This window comes from Schistocerca piceifrons, chromosome 8 (assembly GCF_021461385.2).
Source record: "Schistocerca piceifrons isolate TAMUIC-IGC-003096 chromosome 8, iqSchPice1.1, whole genome shotgun sequence".
Classification (NCBI taxonomy): Eukaryota; Metazoa; Arthropoda; class Insecta; order Orthoptera; family Acrididae; genus Schistocerca; species Schistocerca piceifrons.
This window is the reverse complement of record NC_060145.1, coordinates 200,769,888-200,792,153: the sequence shown is the minus strand read 5'-3', so window position 1 is coordinate 200,792,153 and position 22,266 is coordinate 200,769,888. Positions and strand designations below refer to the sequence as shown.

The window sequence follows — 22,266 nt, the reverse complement described above, 5'->3', positions numbered from 1 at the left end:
TGCGTATCTGTTCGACGATTCTTCTTGAAAACGGAGATGACATGCTTTTTTTTCCAGTTCTTAGGAACGCTTTGCTCCTCCAGCGGCCTACGGTATCCTGCTCCTAGAAGAGGAGAAAGTTCTTTCGCATACTCTATGTAGAATCGTACTGATATCCCGTCAGGTCCGCTGGCCTTTTCTCTGTTGAGCGATTTCAAGTGCTTTTCTATCCTACGGTGTCTTGTTTCTATATCTGCCACATTGACTTTCGTGCGGCGATTTAGAGGAGGATCTACATTGCTATGTATGAGTTTCTATTAATGCAGGTACTGGCAAACCTGTCTGACCTATGTTGCAACAGGATGGTGTGCCCGGAAATCACAACTAATGCACAAAGAAAGGTTTCGCAGCAGGTGACGTCCTCAATGGAAGCAATCTATCACGCTGTAGAGAAACGTAAGAGCAACCGGGTTAGTCAAGCCACATTATCGACAAAAAATTGTTCATGCACCAGATTTCGGGCCGTGATGTTGGATCGTTGGAGAGGAGGTTCATCAACAATCTGCCGTGAACTTGGCCGTAAAGTGTGCACCTGAAAAAATACACTGTGGATAGAACAGCTGATGCGGCATTTACAACTTCATTGTAAACTGTGTCGCCCGTCCTCGTTACTGAGCAGACGATGGGACTGACTGACAGACGGAGGTCACGGGTTCAATTCGCGGTTCTGCGAGATTTTTTTCTTCTTGCTCGGTGGACTGAAATGGTGATGCAGTCAGGCTCGTGAGGCTAATTAAGGAGCTACTTGAATGAGAAGTAGCGGCTCCAAGTTCTGCAAACTTGACAATGGCTTGGGGGAGCGGTATGCTTCCTGTATGCCCCTCCATTCTGCATTTAAATGACGTCATTTGGCAGAGGATGACACGGCGCCCGCTCAGCATCGCGTGGCTCTCTGTCCAGACGATTTTCAATCCAGGGGTCAGTTGTATCAGTAGAGTATTATAGCCAGCTGCAATTGGGAAAACATGTACATCATACTCTTCTGCGGTCATCAGCGAAGATTGTCTATCAGTTCGTGTACTGGAATTGAAAAAGACCAACCAGTACGGAATGATTTAAAGTGAAACGGCCACGTAAAACTAATCGCAGGTAGGGCATTAGGACCTTATGTGGTACAACCCTTTTGAATCGTGCACATTGCCTGATGTTCATTCCAAACATGCTACAACTATTGCTTGTCGTTCGCGAGCGTTATTTCTACACGAAAATACATCATCGTACTTCGGTACTAACATCGGTGAGCGTCTAATCAACAGACATCTTCATCACTGGAATGGAAGGTTTTATCAAACGGCCAGCGCTATTGCCGCATCCCCCTCCTATGACTTGTTCCGCGCGGGATTACATAAAATCGACGGTGTATGCCACTCCACTATAACGTGGAGAGAAACTGTGTCTTACTTGCATCTGTCATTTATTATACAGAAACAGAACATAGGAGTATTTGAGAGACTGAGACATAATTTTAAAAGGGATTTTAATCTACGATGTGTGATCAGAAATTAATTGGAATTTTTTTTTCTTGAATAATATTTATTTGTTCATCAACATCAACTTTGTTCCTTTTAAAGTAATTTCCCTCAGATATAACACACTTACGGCAGCGTTTTTTCCGAGCTTGGAAGCACTTCTGGAACTCACTTTTCGTTATGGTGTTCACCTCCTTCAGTGATAACGTTTTTTTATTACTAATGCTAGCAAAACGACGTCCTTTCATGGTTCTCTTCGGCGTCGGGAATAAAAAGAAGTCGCAGGGAGCCATGTTCGGCGAGTACGGTGGCTAACGCAACACAACGGTTTTGATTTTTGCCAAAAAATCGGGAACAAGCGCTGAGGTGTGAGCGCGAGCATTATTGTGATGCAGTTTCCACGAGTGGTGTTGCCACGATTCTGGTCGTTTTCTTCGAATTGATTCACGCAAAGGCGCACACTACCAGGTAATATTCGTTATTGACCGTACTACAATAAGGCAGAAACTCATGGTGCACTAGCCCATTTTTATCGAAAAAACAGTGAGAAGAACCTTCACTTCGAACTTGTCGAATTTTTTTGTCTTAGCCCTTCACGCAGTTCCCACTGGGACTTTTCGGCCTTGGATTTCGACATCTGAACCGTATATCGATGTTTCATCACATTTTGTAGCTTTCTTTAGAAGTTTGGATCGTTGTCGATTTCGTTCAACAATTCCTGTGCGATGTCTGCGCGATGTCCTTTTTGGTCGAAATTCAACAATTTCCGAATAAACATTACTGCTATAGGCTTCACGTCCAAAATATCCGAAAAAGTTGCTTAGCATGAGCCAAAGAGTATGCCGACATCATCAGCAACATCTCTGACGATAATTCGCGGTTTTCCAGATCCATTTTCTTTACTTCTTCCACATTGCGTCGTCAGTAATTTATGTACTTGGATCTTCAACGTATTCTCTACCCACTTTGAAACTTTTATAACACTCGTAAACTTTTGTTTTACTCATAGTAGATTCGCCAAAAGCCGCAGTCAACATTCTGAAAGCGGTGCTGCACTTGATTCCATTTTTCACGCAAAATTTAATGCGAATTCCTTGCTCCATCTTTTTCGAAAGCAAAAATTCACCGAACAATGGAAAACTCGTAGCCGGTCGCTGTGGCCGAGCAGTTCTAGGCGCTTCAGTCCGGAACCGCGCTGCTGCTACGGATGCAGGTTCGAATCCTGTGCCGGCTGAGGTGGCCGAGCGGTTCTAGGCGCTACAGACTGGAACCGCGCGACCGCAACGGTGGCAGTTTCGAATCCTGCCTTGGGCATGGATGTGTGTGGTGTCCTGAGGTTAGTTAGGTTTAAGTAGTTCCAAGTTCTAGGGGACTGATGACCTCAGAAGTTAAGTCCCATAGTGGTCAGAGCCATTTTCTTCGAATCCTGCCTCGGTAATGGATGTGTGTGATGTCCTTAGGTTAGTTAGGTTTAAGTAGTTCTAACCCTAGGGGATTGATGACCTCAGATGTTAAGTCCCATAGTGCTTGGAGCAATTTTTTGGAAAACACGTGGAATTTTGCGACTGTCCACAATAAAATAAATATTCAAAACAATTTAAAATTCAAACATACATCAGGAACATGTGTAGGTACAAGACAAAAGTATTTTGAAAATCGGATGGATAAAGCCAACGAAATTGAAAAAAAATTGCATTCCTCTTTGATCACACCTCATATGTATTGAGACCGGCAGTCATTTTCAAACTATTGCTATGAGCAGACGGGGTTGTCAAAAAGTGTAACTTGTTTAGGTCAACAAGAAACTAAATATTCTTCCCCTTACCTGAAAGCACTCATTTTATGGTGTTCTACAAACCTAACCCGGTTAGAACATCGTGAAGTAGAATTTCAGTCATAATCTGTGTAATTATGACTGTAATGACTAAATACTTCACGGTGTTCTAACCGGGTCAGGTTTGTATTCAGTCTCAAGCTTTCGACGACTTCCTCTTTCGCCTTTGTTACGAGATTTCAGTAGGCAGGTAGGTGCTTTATTTAGTCTGCCGAATTGTGTCATGGAGACATCACAGTTGAGTAAGTTCATGTTAAAAGAGATTATGTCGATAACTATGACTGCTGCACACTGTTAGCGAGGCTGATATAGTTTGATAGTGCATGTCTCAGCTGATTTCTCTGTTGCTTTTCAGTATCAGATGGCAATTGTCATGTACTAAAAAGCGTGCAACAACTGCCCCCGTTAAAGTTGCTGTTACAGATTCCGATCTCAGAGGCCTCAGTCAGTAGACGCTTGGGATAATAGTTTCGTTTTATCAAACAGAATCTGCTGTTGGCGAACGTGAACAAACTTACTATTAGGCCTGATGAAATAGAGGTGTTATCCCATGCATGTACCTACTGATTTTCCGTCATCAAAGAAGCCGTTGAAATTAAAATGTGTAATAACAGCTTTAAGAGGGACAGTGGCTACACCATTAGCGGTGCATAAAACGGGCCCTTGTGAGTGCTCAGACATCCACTATCTAAAGGTATCAGCATCGCCAACAGTCATAGTCATCAACCTAATCTCTGGTAGCATATGGAAGCTCCATGACTTCTTGAGGTCTCCATGACACAATTCGGGCAGCTAAATAAAATAACTAACGCCCTACTGAAATCTCCCGACGCTGAGGACGTAGGAAATCGTCGGAAGCTTGAAAGTGAATATCAATCTGACGCTGCAAGATCTCTGCAAAGCACTTACTTAAGAACGTCGCCGCGAAAAACTACGTCGTCATACGACTGCAGTGAGACTGGACTATATTGAAACATTCGTCAGACAATGGGAGCACGGTTCATTCAAACGATACAAGGCTTAAGATAGATTACGAACACACAAGTTCTGCGTCACTTAAAGTCTATGAATGCTTGTATTGTCTGACAGACCACTGGTCTCATAAACTCTGATGATTAATTTTTTGTAAAAAATTATTGCAGTCTCGTTCTCACACATGGCGACTTCTTTTCCTGGCACCTTTTAAAATCAAATCTCATTAACAGAATAACTTTTCTCAGAGTTTTCTTGCTTACTTTTAAGCCTGGTTCAGAGCGACAAAAATTGCAGTTATTTTTCGTAAAGTCGGTACTTCTGAACACATTTATCCATCAATAGTAACACTGCACAATTGCTGTGTTGGTCACTAAATAAGAAGCCACCAGCTGATAAACTAATGATTTTATTTGACGCGCTTCGGGTAGAACCCGTCCTCAAGTGTCTGCAAACCAGAAAATGTTACAAAGTATATTCAAGAATATGAAACTACAAGTGTCGTCGGAGCTAAACAACTGAAATACACACCATGAACATCTTGTTGATCTGATATATAAAGACGGTATGTGACAAATGAAGCGGTCATGACAGACTAACGGACTAGCTACAACGCGATAACCAGGAAGACAGCTTAAGCTACCAGAGGACAGTGATAAATACGAAAGTAGTGCCCCGTAGCGACAAAAGCTGAACTTTTTTCCTTTTCCATAAGAAATGTAGAACACAGAATTAAAATTTTACAAAATTTTACAGAGTATGAATAACAAAATGAACAAAGAAGAGAATTTTGCAGTTATATAGAAAATATTGTCGACAAAAGACGTTCATGTAAAATGACGGATAAACAGAATAAGAATTCCAGAACAGTTATATAAATTCAAACCTACATACAAAGTTACATAAATAAAACAAGTGAAGGAAAACAATTTAATAATTTTCAATAAAATAGAAATAATCAAAGCAATCGTAAGATAGGACAATGACTCGCAAGATTAGTTGAGGGAGATCGTGCAGGTGAAATTCGTTAAAAGACAAAATAAATAATGTAGTAATAAAACACCACATGAACGCAAAGGGAAATAGTGGCCGTATTATAAAATCCAAAACCAGTAAGCTAATCGGTAACAACAACCAATTCGGTAAATGAGCATTAATTATAATATTAATGTCAAGGATGCCGGGGACTCAAATCCTCAAGAAATACATGTAGCAAAGGGGTAAGTGTGGGAAACAGCTGTATGGAAGAAAAGAAAAAAAGAATGGAATTATTCTTGCGGGTATTTCACGGAGTATTTCACGGAGTATTTTAAAGAACCACTTGCGACCAGAACAGAGCTGTTTGTTCAAAATTAAAAATGGGTTGTGCGATTGGTGTATAAAGATTTCTAATTCCTGTAATATATCCATCTCACGCCCTTTTGCCTCAACACGGAGTATCTGCAGTCCTTTATCTACGAGTAACGTAAGGTGCCTCTCCTATGATAAATGGCAACCAAGTGCAGAACTATTTTTATAAGAGTGTTCACGAAATCTAGTGAGAAAGTTCCTGACAGTTTGACCCAAGTGAATCGAATCAGAGGAGCCACATTTAATTTTGTAGACTTCTGAGCTGTTGTATTTATCACGGTTGTCATCAATAGAATTACCCAACAAAACACACAATTTCTTCCGCGTACGAAATTTAGCCTGTAAGTTCGCATTCCTCAAAGCACGCGCAATAGTCTCACTGTGTGGTCCTGAATAAGAGACAGAAACATAAAGTGGTTTTTCTGAGACTACTTGGTGCATTTTGTTTGTAGATAATTAAATTCCACCCGGCACATGAACGATTTACTCAACTTGAGCATTTTGCTTAAACGTTCCATTACCTTTTCTGTTAGCACTGTCATTCCTTTCTACTTCTCACTGTCATTCAATTTAATGACGTTACCAGCAAGCCGCCGCGTCTGCTCTGAAAGATATCATCCGTGATCGTTTAGCGTGTTTACACTGCGAGGTAGCAGCGCGCGCTGATTTAGCTAGAAAGTGGTTGCACTCAGTCACACGACCGGGCTGGTTCTCTGTACGGCCGGTTTTACGGTTCCCTTTGTCGAGTAAAACATCTGTCCAGAGCTTATGTTGTCCTGGGTTAGAATGCACATCCCACTCGAGCTGAGCGTCGTGTGCAGGAACATGCCATATCGATCGCGCCAGCTCCCGCTCGCGTATGGGGAAATCCTGTGTGCTAGGTTGCCGGGTGTTCAGGGGAAAGCCTTCTCGCGGAGACTGCGAGAGTTAGCCTAGTGTGTTCACTAACGTATTAGCCAGTCAATAAATAGTGTAGTTAGTTCTTCATATACCTTAGGTCGACCGTCTGTGACAAGGGAAGCTGTGAAGATAAGAAGACGGATCACACTAGGTGAGTGGCTGTGAAGAAGCTCTCAAGATCTGCCAGAACAGAGCAATAACAAATACCACGAAGGCCTGATTTGTTGAAACACTCGTGTCTCCCGTATTCTATTATGGTTACAATACATGAACCCTTAAAGCCAAAGACAAACAGCGGTTCCAAGCGTTTGAGCTTCCGTGCTGGCGCAGGATATTGCCCATAAAATGGACTGAAAGAACAATAAATGTGTCCATTATTGAGCAATTCAGTATCTCCAGGTGTCTTCTTCTCGAGTCAACCAAAAAATTCTTCAGGTCTTTGGCCATATTGTGAGAAGAGATGGAGAAAACTTAGAGAAAATACCATAATCACCCATCTTCCGTCTGAACACCTCTTACTTTGTAATTTTAGTTCGTCGGTTTCCCTGAGTCTGCAGTCTTTTGTGAGAGTGGGGTCACGGCCACTATGATATTCTTGACGGAAATCATTTTTCCTTAGTAGGCCGTTTTACTTAACAACTTTGTTTTATTATTAGCTAATTTCGTATACTTGAGCTGCATCACAGTAAATGAATTTGTAATGATTATAGCACCATATGTTCCACACATCTGTGTGGAGGAAGCAACTGTGACAACGTTCCTAATAAGAGTTTCGCGCTATCACGGAAGGTACTGGAACAATTGTCTTAGAAGTGAAATCAATGCGTAAAAAGGAATAAATTGCGATTATTTTGTGAATTTTGTTAATGTGGAATCATGTATCTAACGATCAGTAGAAAGAAGTAGCGGAAAATCTTATACAGGGTGATCAGAAACAACCTGAAAAGCTTGTAACGTAGTTGCAGGGTACGTTGTACCGACAATACTTGTTAAGAATCCGATACGTTGCGCCGTCTCCGAGTTATTAAGTACTGAAGTTAAACAATCATGTCATTGCGCGCGCAACTTATCTTCACTTAAATGCGGTGATACTCTTGCCGCTTGTTCAAATGCTCACAACCTGTTAAAACGTGCCTTTTTCGGAAGAGATATATTTAAGCTAGATGAGCAAAAGCTAAGTTTTTTCACTTTGTGGAAACCAAACGAAGAAGTAGTTCGGTGACACTATCCTTGGCAGGGTGCTTGAATTTGAGCACACGTCGACCCGATTAACTAATTTCAATGCTAAATAACTCTGAAACGGCGCAACGTATCGAATTTTTTTCTGAACAGTTATTTTTTGGCACAATCCCCCTTGCAACACCTTTACAAGCTATTCAAACTGGTTCTGACCACCATGTATAGGTTCCCAGATAGATATTACATGGATCTTGTAATAGAAAAACTTCGTGCTCTGAATAGCCGGCGTCGTGTTGCGATTTTTACCGTGTGAAAATAACAGATCGGCTATGGCTGAGGCGAGCTTTCACGACGGAGGGCGCTCACAGCAGCATACAGACTTGTAGCAGAAGCGCATGCGCTCTAGCAACGCATGCGCAGTGACAACTGACTACACCACGCATGCACCAGCAGGGTCTCAAATGGAATTCTCTTGTGCTATGCTGCAGTACCACTCTACATGTGGCTTTGTTAGAGCTTTCAACCACCGCACTATCCAGCAACTTCTGTTGGTACTATCTACATAATATAGATTTTAATCCTAAAAATAAATGTGAAACATATACTGTGTCTTATAGTAGAGCTCGTGTGTAAACACAGCATTTAATAAATAAATAATCGCAATGATGATTCAATGTAACTGTAGAGCTTTAGCTCGTCCCGCAGTCTACTGACATCTGTTGATGCTATCTCCAGGTCTTGCCACTGTTATTTATTCTTGCTATCGCAGTTACTATCAGTTTTGTATGTTTCTTTTATTACACATTCAGATCTCAAGTAATTTCTTTCCTCTTTTCACCTGAATGCTACCAGGCCGTTTTAAAGCTGGTCAAAAACTGCTAACTTCTTTACACATCATTGTAATGTGTGAACAGGTATCCTCATTTTCGTCTCACTTAGTGATTTATTATAGTCAATTACAAGAAAAGAAGACATTGTATTACGTTGAGAGTAGAGTAATATTTTTGAATGGCAATTTTTTTCGCTTTTGATTTTTTAGCATTACATAAAAAATCATCACAAATGCTTATGTAGGGTAACCGTAAATACTGCATGAGAACTTCCTAGGTAAATTAGTTCAAATACAAAAGGAGGTTGTATCGTGGTAGGATTTCTTACCATTGCAACCCACGTTTCACGAAACTGTCAAATTTCAAGCGGAACCATAGTTTACTCCTGTGGTAGTTTTTTATACCCACGATTGTTTTCTGTCACGCTGGATGAATCAAGTGTCACGTGAATGTTCGAACAGCACTCGATACTCTGTCGATGTTTGCGGTGCGTTTAAAATCTCGAGCTTGTTCGGCCGTGAGTATCGTTTGCCCATCCCCAACTTTCGCCAGTATTCACCTGAAAATGGCCCAAAGACTCTGCGCCGATGCATCATGGCACCAAATTATTGACATCCTGCAGTTCTCACGCAGTTTCATGGAGCAATGACCAAGCTGATAAATAAATTCACTACATTACATATTTAAACCCCAATCGATAGGATATAAAAAAAAGGAATAAAATACATCAAGACTAAGAGGCTTATAACTTATTAACGGAACAGTGTAGGCAGTTCCAGCTATCTTTAGATATAAAATTTCTTTCTCTGCTTTGGTCGTGGCGTACAAATTAATGAAAACTTAATTTATGCTGGCAAAACTAACGAAAGCAAATCAGTTTGCAGATACATTTTAAAAATTTACATTTTGTTTGCAGCCTATTATGACAAACAATGACATCAACTCTTCATCGATAAAATACTCTTGGTTTTTTTTAACAAAGACAACAGTTACATATAACATAAACTTCAGTCATCATTAATATACTCTAATTAAGTCGTTACAACAGTCTGCCAACGATGGGGTAACTTTTCGATTCCGCGACTGTAGAAATAACGTATTCTTCTGGGGAAGAACTCGTTGAGCCATGTTCGGAGCGCATTTTCATCTGGAAAGGAAACTCTTTGAAGGTTATTCGACAGACAACGGAAAGGGTGGAAATCTGAGGATGAAAGATCAGACGAATAAAGTGGGTGCGAATTGACTTCCCAATCCTGTCATTCTAGTGGAATGCAGGCGAGCGATATCGTGGAGTAGAATAATAATAAAAAAAAAAATGGCTCAAATGGCTCTGAGCACTATGGGATTTAACATCCGAGGCCATCAGTCCCCTAGAACTTAGAACTACTTAAACCTAACTAATCTAAGGACATCGCACACATCCATGCCCGAGGCAGGATTCGAACCTGCGACCGTAGCAGTCGCGTGGTTCCGGACTGAAGCGCCTAGAATCGCTCGGCCACCGCGGCCGGCTGGAGTAAAATAATTCCACACTGTCTCCCTGGTCGTTGTTCTTGGATTGCGTCTGTAAGATGTGTAATTTGTTGGCAGTAAATGTCAGCAGTGACGGTTACACTTCGGGGAATCAATTCGTAGTACACCACACCGTCACTGTTTCGCCAGATGCATAACATTATCTTTTGTGGATGTGTCATGACTTTGTACGGATAGTTGCAGCTTTATTTGGATACAACCATTCCTTTCTTTTCCTTATTTTAGCATAGAGATACCATTTCTCGTCACCAGTTACGATACAGGATGAGAATGATCGGTGTTGTTCACGAGCCAGTTGATGATGAGCAAGCAGAGATGCACATATGGCCATCTGCTGATTTTTGTGATTTTGGCTTAGAGCATGCGGTATCCGTACAACCGATTTTTGAACCTTCCCACTGCATGCAGTGTTACACGGTGGTGCAATAATCACAATTCATCTCATTTGCTAGTTCTCCAGTCCACTGACGTGGATTATTATGAATTAATGCGTTTAAACGATCTCCATCAAACCCCGAAAGTCTCTCTGAACGTGGAGAGCCACTAATGTCAAAACGATCCTCCTTAAAACGAGTACACTATTTTCTTGTCATACTTTGTCCAGTGACATTATTTCCACACATGACGCAAATGTTTCTGGTTGCCTCCGCTGCTGTCACCCCCTCTGCTGAACTCAAACAGAAGAATATGTCGGAAATGTTCCGATTTCTCCACTTGGCACTACATTTTCTAGCGTGCACCGCTCTATTCACTATCTCCATGTCACAAAATGACAATATGTAAACGCACATAGCAACAGTGAACGACAAACAAAAATGACAATCGATAAATAAACCCATAGGAATCGGAATGCTAACATGATAAACAGAAGTCCGTAAAGTCACGCTATGATTTCAGAAAGTCGTTAACTGGGAAACTATTGGAGTGGTTTGTTGTAAAACCTTTAGCAGTTTTAATTTTTTTTTCCTATTGTGCTACAATTCTTCTCTACTTGGCAGACCATCAAGGCGATATTCGAGTTCTGCCCATGTACGGGTCAACACTGCAGCATCGGCAGTTCTTGCTATCTGTCCCACACGAATCAGTGGAGCGTGTCACTGACTGGTGTTGTGCACACGTTATCCTTGACGTAACCCCATAAAAAGAAGTCCAATGCCGTGACATCGGGAGAGCATATGGCCTTGCGATAGGACTGTCAGCATCCGTTCATCTCCTGGCTAATGTGTCAGTCATCACACCCCGCAGATTCAAACTCCAGCGTGGAAGTGTAACAACATCATGTAAGATGATAGCCGGCTGCAGCACTTCGATCTGTGGTAGGAGGAACTGTTGGAGCATGTCCGGGTAAACATTTTCCGTTATGGTTTTCTCTGCGAAGAAAAATGGGCCCTGTCGTGCATTAGGCGAAACCATACATTAAGCCTGGGGTTATCACGGATAAACTCACGTGTGTTCTGCGGGTTTTCTGAACCCCAAATCATAATGTTCCTGTGATTAAATTATCCATCATCTGAAAACACGCACATTTTTCAGGCAGTCATTTTCAGCACGCTTGGAGGCCAGTATGGAACACGCGAAGTAGCTTCCACAACAAAACTCTCTCGAAATATGACAGAAAATCCAAATATATCTTGGTCGTATGTAAAGTACAACAGCGGCAGGAGATCATAAATACATTCACTGCGTGATATAAATGGTTATATTACCGATGACAATATCACTAAAGCTGAGTTATTATACTCAATTTTCCGAAATTCCTTTACCAAAGAATACGAAATTCGAATCGAGAAAAACTGTCAACATGAGTAACTTAGAAGTAGATATTCTTGGTGTAGCGAAGCAGCTTAAACTACTTATTAAAGGCAAATCTTCCGGTCCAGATAACATACCTGGAGGGCTACTTTCAGAGTAGGCCAATACAACAGCCCCGTACTAAACAATCATATACAATCGCTCGCTCAACGAAAGATCCTTACCAAGACACCGGAAAGTTGCGCAGGTCACGTCAGTATTTGAGAAAGGAAACAGAAGTAATCCACCGAATTACAGACCAGTATTACTAACATCGACAGTGTAATTCTGGAACATATACTGTATTCGAATTCTGTGGATTACCTCGATGGTAATGGTCCATTGAAACACAGTCATCACGGATTCATTCTTGTGAAATACTAGATCTTTATTCGCATGAAGTAATGACTTTTGTGGACATGGGATCTCAAACTGATTCCAATTCCAGATTTCCAGATGGCTTTTGACACAGGTCTTCACAAGAGACTTCTAAGGAAATTCCATGCCTATGGAGAATCGCTTCAGTTGTACAACTTTATTCGTGATTTCCTGTCAGAAAGGTACAGTACGTAGCAATCGATGGAAAATCATCGAGTCAAACAGAAGTGATATCTGGCGTTCTTCAAGAAAGTGTTGTAGGCCTTTTGCTGATCCTAACCTACATAAACGGTTTATGGGACAATCTGAGCAGCACTCTTATATTCTTCGCAGATGATACAGTCATTTGCCATCTTGTAACGTCATCGGAAGGTCAAAAGCAAATATGAAAAGTGGCAATTGTCTCTCAATAAGAAAAATTTGAGATAATGCCCGACGTACAAAAATAGATCCTTTAAATTTCGGTTACACTATAAATCACACAAATTTAAGGGCTGTCATTTTGACTAAATATATAGTAATTACAATTATGAACAACTTAAATTGGAAATATCACATAGATAATGTTTTGGGGAAGGCAAACCAAACATTTTGTTGGCAGAATTCTTAGAAGATGCGACAGGTCTACTAAACCGACTGCCTACACTACGCTTGTTCGTCTCCTACTGGAGTATTGCTGTGCCGTATGGGATCCTTGCCAGATAGGATTGATGGAGGAGATCGAAAAAGTTCAAAGAAGGACAGCTCGTTTTGCTTTATCGCAAATTATGGGAGTGAATGCCACGGATATGTTAAGCGTGTTTAGATGGCACTTATTATAACAAAGGCGTTTTTCATTGCAGCGAGATCTTTTCACGAAATTTCAACCACCAGCTTTCTGCTCTAAATGTGAAAATATTTTACTGTCACCAACCTACATAGAGAGAAATGATACATATAGTAAAATAAGAGAAATCAGAGCTTGTACAGAAAAATTTAAGTGTTCACTTTTCCCAAGCGCTGTTAGAGTGTGGCGATATTTCTTGGAACATTTGCACTTTGAACACAGAAATCCGTAACAGATTATGTAACATTGTTTGGACAGTTGACCTACCTACCTGCAGTTCACGTAATGACGACGAATTGAAATCTGGGGGGTGAGCTGAATGCAAGATGCACTCTGTCGACACGCGCTTGAGGCACAGGGTACGTTCACTTAGTGGAAGGATTCTTTAAAGTTTTTGAACGACTTCATATTCTTCTTTTTGCCGGTGGTTTCCTTCTATACCGGCGTCGATAATTCCACAGTACCTCTGCCGCACATTTGGATTTTACGTACTAGATGAGCCATTGCGCCTTCTGCTCGCCTGTCGCCGTATTAATGCATTCCAAGTCAAATTTGCAACAAAAGGCGAAGGAAAGAAATACCTGAGAGCTGCTGAATGTTGTACAACAAACTAGGATGCTCTAATAATTTCCAAGTTACGACTTTTTGAAGTGATAGCACGACTTTGTACAGTAGATACCCTGTACGTCTTTGTCGACCGCCGCCACCGGTATCACAAGCACCATCACATCATCATCACAACACGAAAAAATCTTATTGTTAACGCAGTGCTCTCTACATTGAAGCAACTAGTGGTACGAAACTGAGTGAACATTTTTTTAAATTGTAAAAAGATCATAGCTTGTTACATGTGAATCAGTGTCTCGAAGCTGTAGCGACAGCAAGTGGTTTATCATTCAGAGGGCGTCCGACAGAAAGGAAGAAAGAAGAAGAAAGGGGGAAAAAATGACGAACGCGTCGTCTACAATATTGTGTAATAGTCAGGGAAAAACTTGCTTAACAACGTTTATATTTACTGTGTAGTTTATGACGTCTGATTGTGTTGTTTAGCCAGTAAATCACTAGCAGACTCTATAATACCAATTCGGAGTAAAAAACTCTTGGCAATGTAGGGAATTTTAGTTTCCTGTTTTCTTAACGTCAATAAGACAAATCCACGAGGAATTTTTATTGCCGAGTTGTACGGCTATGATACACGAAAGGCTAGAGCCTTCTTGGAAATATAGCCGACAAGAGTGGAGCTCACAGCCAACGACAAATGAGTAGAATTTATCGAAGTATCTGTAGAGAATACAGGAGCAAAGCTAGTAGGTTCAATGAATACTGAATTGTGAGGTCGGCGCTATAAAATTAGAAATCTGAGCAAAATCCTTTGGCTTAAGGATATGACTGAGGTAATAATTACCAACTTAACGATTCAGAAATACAACATTTTCAGTTTGTGCGTTCTAACAGAAACAACTTTACAGCAAGTGTTGCAAAGACAGAAAAAAGAAAAAAATTTGCCGTGACTAAAAGCAACAAAAATAGTTACCCAAGGCAAAAGCTAATATTAATAGTCGAAAGATCAAGCATGACACCACGTCATCAACAAGAACCACACTGTAATGCCACGGTGACAGGGAGTAGACAGAATTAGACTAATGGTTAATCTTGCACACAAGAAAGTTGCAATATGTATAATGGGAACTAAATGTAAATTTGTATCTAAAAATATTACCTGAGTAGTTGACATAAATTATGGGGAATAAAACTGTACAAAAGCACAGATGGTACACCAACGGAGGGAAGATAATCGCGTACGAATACGTTTCTACAACGTCGCATCCCCCTTGAAAAAAGCCACTCGTCAATTTTTTCTGATATCCTGAGAGTGTGCACTTGTTGAAAACGCAATGACTAGCATTATTTTCTTTCTTTCATGTCCAGCGACTAAGCCCACATTTCCAAAATATAATATCGACTATTGGTGCAGCAAGAGGAATGAATATTAACAGTGCGTGCAACACAGCAGTTCCAGTAATTAAAGTGACCAACTATGTAAGAGAAGCTATGGAGAGACGAGGAGCGACTATTGCAACATTTATTTATGGTTGAAAATCGCATTGTATTGTACATAACTATAACAATACATTTTTGTTAAAGACGTTCGATGTATTTTATGAATCTGTTCATCTTCGAGTCCCGAAAAGGTATTTAAATATGCACCGCACATTTCAATGCCCAAAGAAACTTTTTTGTATTTTCTCGCTTGCTACGTGTAAACTATTTATCGTATAGAAAAAAATAGTAGGATTTTTTATAAAAAATTTAATGTAGTTAAATTTTATACTCAGATATTCGCTAGAGGCCGTAGTTTACTAATTATTCAAGAAAAAACCTACAAAAGTGACCTTCAAACGCATCCCGGTTACAATACTCAGCACACGCTGGGCAGGATTCCTGGTATTTTGTTCATGGCACTACCTCTCACAAAAATTTGCGACGGCACGAATTATTTCCCACATTCCACCATATTGGTCTTTATAGACTGTCCATATTATGGCGTTGTAAAATTTTAGAAATTCTAAAATTGTAAAATTGGCATTTGTGTAAATTTTACCTAACAATTTTTTAAATTTTAACAACATAAAATAAACAATTACATCGTTGTATTCTTTAAGCTCCATTACTACGAAACTAGTGTGCTTGTAAGGATTGAATTTGGCTCGAATTGTCAATGTTATTTGCCTTAGCGCAATGTTCATAAAAACCATTTTCCTTTCATTACCCTCACGCAAACGTTTAAATTAATAATGTTAACGAAGTAGCCGACTATACTGGTAGCTAATAGCCTGAACAATACAAACAAAAACGGTAGAATATCGGGAATATTTCGTGTAGTTGGAAATTTTTGTGCGGCAGCAGGAGGGAGTACCACGAACAACATATTAGAAATCCTGCATAGCGAGAGGTGAGTGTGGGGTTAGGGGTGCGTTTGAAAGTCACTTTTGTACTTTTCTCTTGAGTAATTCGAAAACCGTGGTCCCCGGTGAGGGAGTATCTCAGTACAAAATTTAACTACTTTAAATTTTCTACAAAAGAATCCTCTACATTTTTTCTCTAGGGCTAGCCGTTTGCGCATAGTGACCGAGAGAATATGAAAATCTAGCGATTTGTGTTGGAAGGCTAAATATAACATTCTGGGTTGCATAAAACAACATCGGTAGGGCAGATGAATCACCCTTTATGTTTTAGATATGTATGTACCACGCTGCTGGCAGTATGGCTCAACGAGCCAGAGAGATGGAAAGAAAGAAAAAGAAAGGTGGGCAGAAGACCACTGATATCATTTAATATCAACCTAAACCAGACTGCCATAGACGTCTACTGCATATATTTACTCCGGTACAAGGCTCTTTCGTTGAATTAAAGCCGCTACTTAATGCTGTAGTGGCAAAGATGTAAAATACATAAACTGCAGCCACCTTTCAACCTTTCGAAGTGACTTACGCAGATAATTATTGGGATTCCTACAACTTAACATGGACTCCAAACCACAGTACAACTCGGCATATGTTTTTCAATAAGAAGAGTTTACAGAGGTGAAAGAAGTGATAAATAACACATATAAAATCCTAGGACTGACCTGGTATCTAACAATATTCCTTTGGACTGGTAGTTCGGCACTTTGCCACTGTGTAACACTTCACGATTTTGGGTGTCATCCTTGCATAGGAGCCATGCTAATCTTGTCTGTATCGTTCCAATTTTAGTACATGTACCGCCAAAGCAAGTACATCATTGACCCCTCGAGCTGCACATATATTATAACGGAACTGAAAAACCGCATAATGACTCAAACGGTGCAAATGGCTCTGAGCACTATGGGACTTAACATCTGAGGTCATCAGGCCTCTAGAACTTAGAACTACTCAAACCTAACTAACCTAAGGACATCACACACATCTATGCCCGAGGCAGTATTCGAACCTGCGACCGTAGCGGTCGCGCGGTTCCAGAGTGTAGCGCCTAGTACAGTGCGGCCACTCCGGCCGGCAGAATGACTCGTCTAAGATTATTCTCAATTACTGCAGTCGCAAATCTGTATTGCAAAATGCAGCTGGACTAAATATCAAGATGGTATGAAGCACGCCACCGGAGGAGAGAACGTTTGTTACACAGTAACACAAGGTTCAAAATGATCTCCGTCGGCGCGACTCTACAGAACCGAACCACTGAACAATAACCGACCACATCGGCAAATGTTTTGGACTGCGAGTTTTCACCTACAGGAAACACAGCTGCAAAGAACTGCCGCCGGATCTTTTACGTTTCCTTTCACCGTAGCGGGAGCAGCGAGGCGAGCGTATCCCGACGCCAATTTCCGATAATTTGTTTCCTCGATACAAGCGGAGCAAAGAACGGCGGCGGCGCCCGCCCCCCCCCCCCCCTCCCTCTCTCTCTCTCTCTTTCTCTCAAAGGAAGCCGCACGCATTCCGCCGCCTGTAGTGAGCCCCCGCTGGAATTTCACGAGCGCAGAGCTGAAGCTGGCAGATAAAGTGCGCGCCGCGCTTGGCTCCCTTTATTAATTTCGAAGCGCCCGCTATCAGGAACAGCACTCTACCCTCGGACAGCGCGCGACCTTTAAAGGGTTCCGCTCCTAGCTGTCCACCGCTTGTGGCGTCTTAACAGGCGATAACAGCGGATCTGTCGCCGGCACAATTACTGAGAAAATAGCGGCCACTGCCCTGTCGCCAGAGTGCGACTGACTGAGCTTCGGTGGGCGCTTTTGCACTGGTATGCAAAACTCGAGGAAGAAAGTAACTTCCGCATGACGTGTCACTGACAAGTAACATAACTCGATGCAGCTTGGACAGTACGTAGAACGAATTGCTAGAGTAGAGTACAGAAGATATCTGGATGGTGTACGCAACGAGACGAACTTAAGCGGCACTTTTATTCATTGGGTTGATTTGGTAGAAGAGACCAAACAGAGAGGTCATCGGTCTCATTGGATTAGGGAAGGATGGGGAAGGAAGCTGGCCGTGCCCTTTCAAAGGAACCATCCCAGCATTTGCCTGAAGCGATTTAGGGAAATCACGGAAAACCAAAATCAGGATGGCCGGACACTTTTATTCATTGATAATAATTACACTGAAGTAACCGCGATTTATGATGTTCCACTGGGCATTAATAAAGGCAGGCCGGCCGTCGTGGCCGAGCGGTTCTAGGCGCTACAGTCTGGAACCGCGCGCCCGCTACGGTCGCAGGTTCGTATTCCTGCCTCGGGCATGGATGTGTGTGAAGTCCTTAGGTTAGTTAGGTTTAAGTAGTTCTAAGTTCTAGGGGACTGATGGCCTCAGCGGTTAAGTCCCATAGTGCTCAGAGCCATTTAAACCATTTTGAATAAAGGCAGGACATGATTCTTATTAGGGTGTGCGACCACGGAAATGCATGCTCTGGGACGTGTTCCTATGCTGACCATAATGCTGACAAGAAATTCCTGTGCCGTTAGCAAATGCTGGATGCTCGGCAGTGCACGTGCGCGTGCCGCAATACCTCGCCCCAATGTATCCTACACCTGCCCGATGGGATTTAAGTCGTATGAACGGGCAGGCCAGTCCATTCGCCGAATATTCTTTCGTTCGAAGAGTTCCTCCACATGCGCTTTTCGCCGGCCGGAGTGGCCGAGCGGTTAAAGGCGCTACAGTCTGGAACCGCACGACCGCTACAGTCGCAGGTTCGAATCCTGCCTCGGGCATGGATGTGTGTGATGTCCTTAGGTTAGCTAGGTTTAAGTAGTTCTAAGTTCTAGGGGACTTATGACCACAGCAGTTGAGTCCCATAGTGTTCAGAGCCAACACACACACACACACACACATGCGCTTTTCGATGCGGCCGCCAGTTGTCTGCCATAGAAATGAAGCCCGGACCGAATGCACCTCTGAATGGACCCACATGGGGAAGGAGTACTGTTACAATAACTCTAACCGGTGAGTGTGCCGTGTGCAGAGATTTGGAGGCTAGAACGCTCACGAAACACCATAACGCCAAATCCGCCATTTGAGGGTACGTACAGAATCCCTACTCAGACTGAATCTGTTCTCATACTAGGATAGCCCGCGGTCCCACTCCTCGTTGGTCCAGTCCCAATTCTCTTCGCACCATCGCAAACGGTGCCTTCGGGTGGAGGGACCACTACTATGCAGACGCCGAGCCACCGTGCATCGTGACGTAGCGTGCCTCGCAGTCCTGTGAAACGTTGCCTCATCTGCAGCCATTGTTTAAAGTTGGTCCCCTCTTGCCTGTTACACAATGTAGTGGTCATCCACTGCTGTAGTTGACAGTGATCGACCAGCTCTGCTCATTCGGGCAGCAAAGCCTGTGTTTCGGATCGCTCAACGTGCTCGCGAAAGAATGCTGTGAGTAATACGAAACTCCTGGGCTCCGCTCGTCACACCTAGTTTTTCCTTCAGCTTCCCGATAATTCTTTGCTGTTGAAATCCACCAAATGTCTTCGGTCCGCGTTGCAATGCAGAGCACCGCAGTAGTGCGGTGTAACTTCTCGCTGATTGACACAAACTGACTTTTCCCATTTCTTCAACTGTCTCCTGTAACGGGACCAGCCCCAGTTGATCTCTGTATCTCCATCTTTTAGCGATGGTCGCGGGACTCGACTGTTCAATTTAGGATGCCAAATTAAACATCTTGCAGCCGTCAAATTTTAACCTTATTTTATTAGGCAACCAGTTTCGGCGCTTTATTACGCCATCTTCAGGCTCCTGACCGACATGTAGGAATACTCTACCTCGCTTGAGATTGAACAGTCGGCGGCTGATGCTTGAAGTGGTCGCTGTAGCAAGTAGATATCTACTTGCTGGCCCCTGCTTGGATCACAAGCGAGGTAGATTATTCCTATACGTCGGTTAGGGGCCTGAAGATGGTGTAATACAGCGCCGAAACTGGTTGCCTGATAAAATAAGGCTGAAAACTGACAGCTGAAAGGTGTTTAATTTGACATCCTCAGCCCCATTTGATGCTATAATCACGCTCACCTCACACCATGTGACGTCCAGCTCTGAGACGTAATTTCTGCACACGTTTGCACCACCCTGAGCATTTTCTATTAAATGGTACGCAGAGATGGCGCTTTGGTAGCTATGTCACTACGCTATCTGTTGGTCCCTGAGCCTTCTGGCTGCAAGAATTTTCTATTAAATAGTAGGCAGAGATGGCGCTTTGGCAGCTATGCCACTACGCTATCTTTTGGCGGACGACGTTGAAATCTTTACCAGCACATTTACCAACCCGCCGGGTGGTAAATGCTGTCATCGGATCAAAATCGGCGTCTTCTTTACATTCATTAGCAGCCCGTTGCTTTTGTATTTTCAACATTAGAGACATGAACTTAAATAATCGAGCTTAAGCAACTGCACTGCAATCTAATTAAACTCCGAACATTTGGGAAGGTTGTGCAGGTGAAAATGTGAACCACGGGTGTGAGCGCAAAGAGAGCGGGCGACGGCGACCAGGGGGCTTGACCAGAACGGAATAGGACGGAGAGGAGCAATATTGCGCTTGGCCGGGACAAAAGGCGGGGGCAGCGGCGGCGGCAGAGGGCAGGCAGGAATGCGGCGCGTTTAATATTCCGCGGCGCGGACGCCAGATATTGGTCTCGGGCCTCGCTGACCCTCGCGCCTCTGTGGCCGGCACACAAGCCCGACGGCGTCTGCGCACACCGCTGTGCAAAAAAATACTCGTAAAGTAACAGGTGAACTGCTTTCCGCAGCGTCAACAACAGTACCGATCGAGTGCACCGACCTCGGTTGGCGAGATAACCAAGGTCCCGGGATCACAGTTTAAAGTAAACAACGTTCAAACTGTCTCTGTGTTGCACCAGCCTTACCCGCCTGTCAGCAAACGGTCGTCAGCCACCAGTGCATTTGACCGCGGCTAATTCCGTGTATAGCAATGGAAGGCGCCCAGTGGATGCAAAGATGTTAATAGACCCTTTTTACCATGGAGATATAACATAAGGGGTGCTGTTATTACGTCACAAACTACATCTGCCATTTTAATTGCCCCAAATATTAGCTTCTGGTGGAAGTGTTTCGATCAGAGATGCCAGATTGCGTCATTTACTAGTGTACTAATCATTCTGATCATAGTCTAAAATGTGAAGGACTCACATTTCATTCTTAAGCGAACTCGTTGAAGCGCCACTTACTTCTCTCCTTGGTTATTCGAAATGTAAAACAAAAACGACGTGGAATGGGTCTTATTACTCTATCAGATATGGACTTAAGACCAGAAAAACGTCTGAAAATGGCTTCCTCAAGCTGTTTTATTCGCGAAAGCACTGTAAGATATTCCATTTAAAACAGCTCTTGTGCGCACGAGAGAGAAAATGCGACTTGAAGCAGTCGTCCGATAATGTTTTGGAGCATCTAACACAGCGGCGTCGGCTTCAAAGGAACTTACAGCTTAATCTGTAGCAGCATCTCCTGTTATTGTGGTTTCAAGCTATATTCATAAGTTTTATAGACAGTCGCCGGTAGGTGACGTCATTGTGTCACGCTCTCTATTTCGTCAACGAGGAGAAGTGTGTTCATACCTGGCTACGAGGCCGTTCGTTTATGTTCAGCGAGATGGGAAACAGAAGTAGCACACCGCTTTTTCGTTTGTTTCATTTGTTCTATTCGAACACCTACGTCATTTAAATATAAAATTCATCAAACATATGATAATTAACAAATCTAATAATCATATTTATAAACAAAACTATACATTGCACACTGCAATTTTCATTGCAAACAGAAATTCTTAAATACGATCTTTTATAAGATTGTCAATCACGACGAAAGGGTTAAAAAAATTACAAAAACTTTTTTCTAACTTTTTGTACTTTACGTTTCTCTAAAATTTGAATCTAAGTGATATCGAACCCAAGTCTCCAAACCAGAGAAAAATACTTTAGCACATAGCAACCAACTTACTATTGAAAATTTTCTACCTTATTTTAGCATATTAAACACGGTCGGAAAACGTAGAAGTCGATTTTCTCGGGAGTTTTATCGAACTGTTTTGAGACAGCTAAATTTGAACTTTGAACTTCACACACCATAAATATAAAAATTTACAAAAATCTGACTGTCAAGTGATTACCTTGTTAGAGAAAAACAA

General features: G+C 42.3%; 1 protein-coding gene and 1 non-coding gene across 2 annotated transcripts in view; one reads left to right on the top strand and one right to left on the bottom strand.

The window, feature by feature from the left end:
• LOC124711731 (protein vestigial) overlaps window positions 1-22,266 on the top strand; it is a 521,042-nt gene that overhangs the window by 473,908 nt on the left and 24,868 nt on the right. The gene's annotated exons all lie outside the window — the stretch shown is intronic.
• LOC124712804 lies at window positions 16,774-16,880 on the bottom strand. Its single transcript, XR_007005621.1, has one exon. It is a non-coding gene; the product is annotated as a U6 spliceosomal RNA (small nuclear RNA).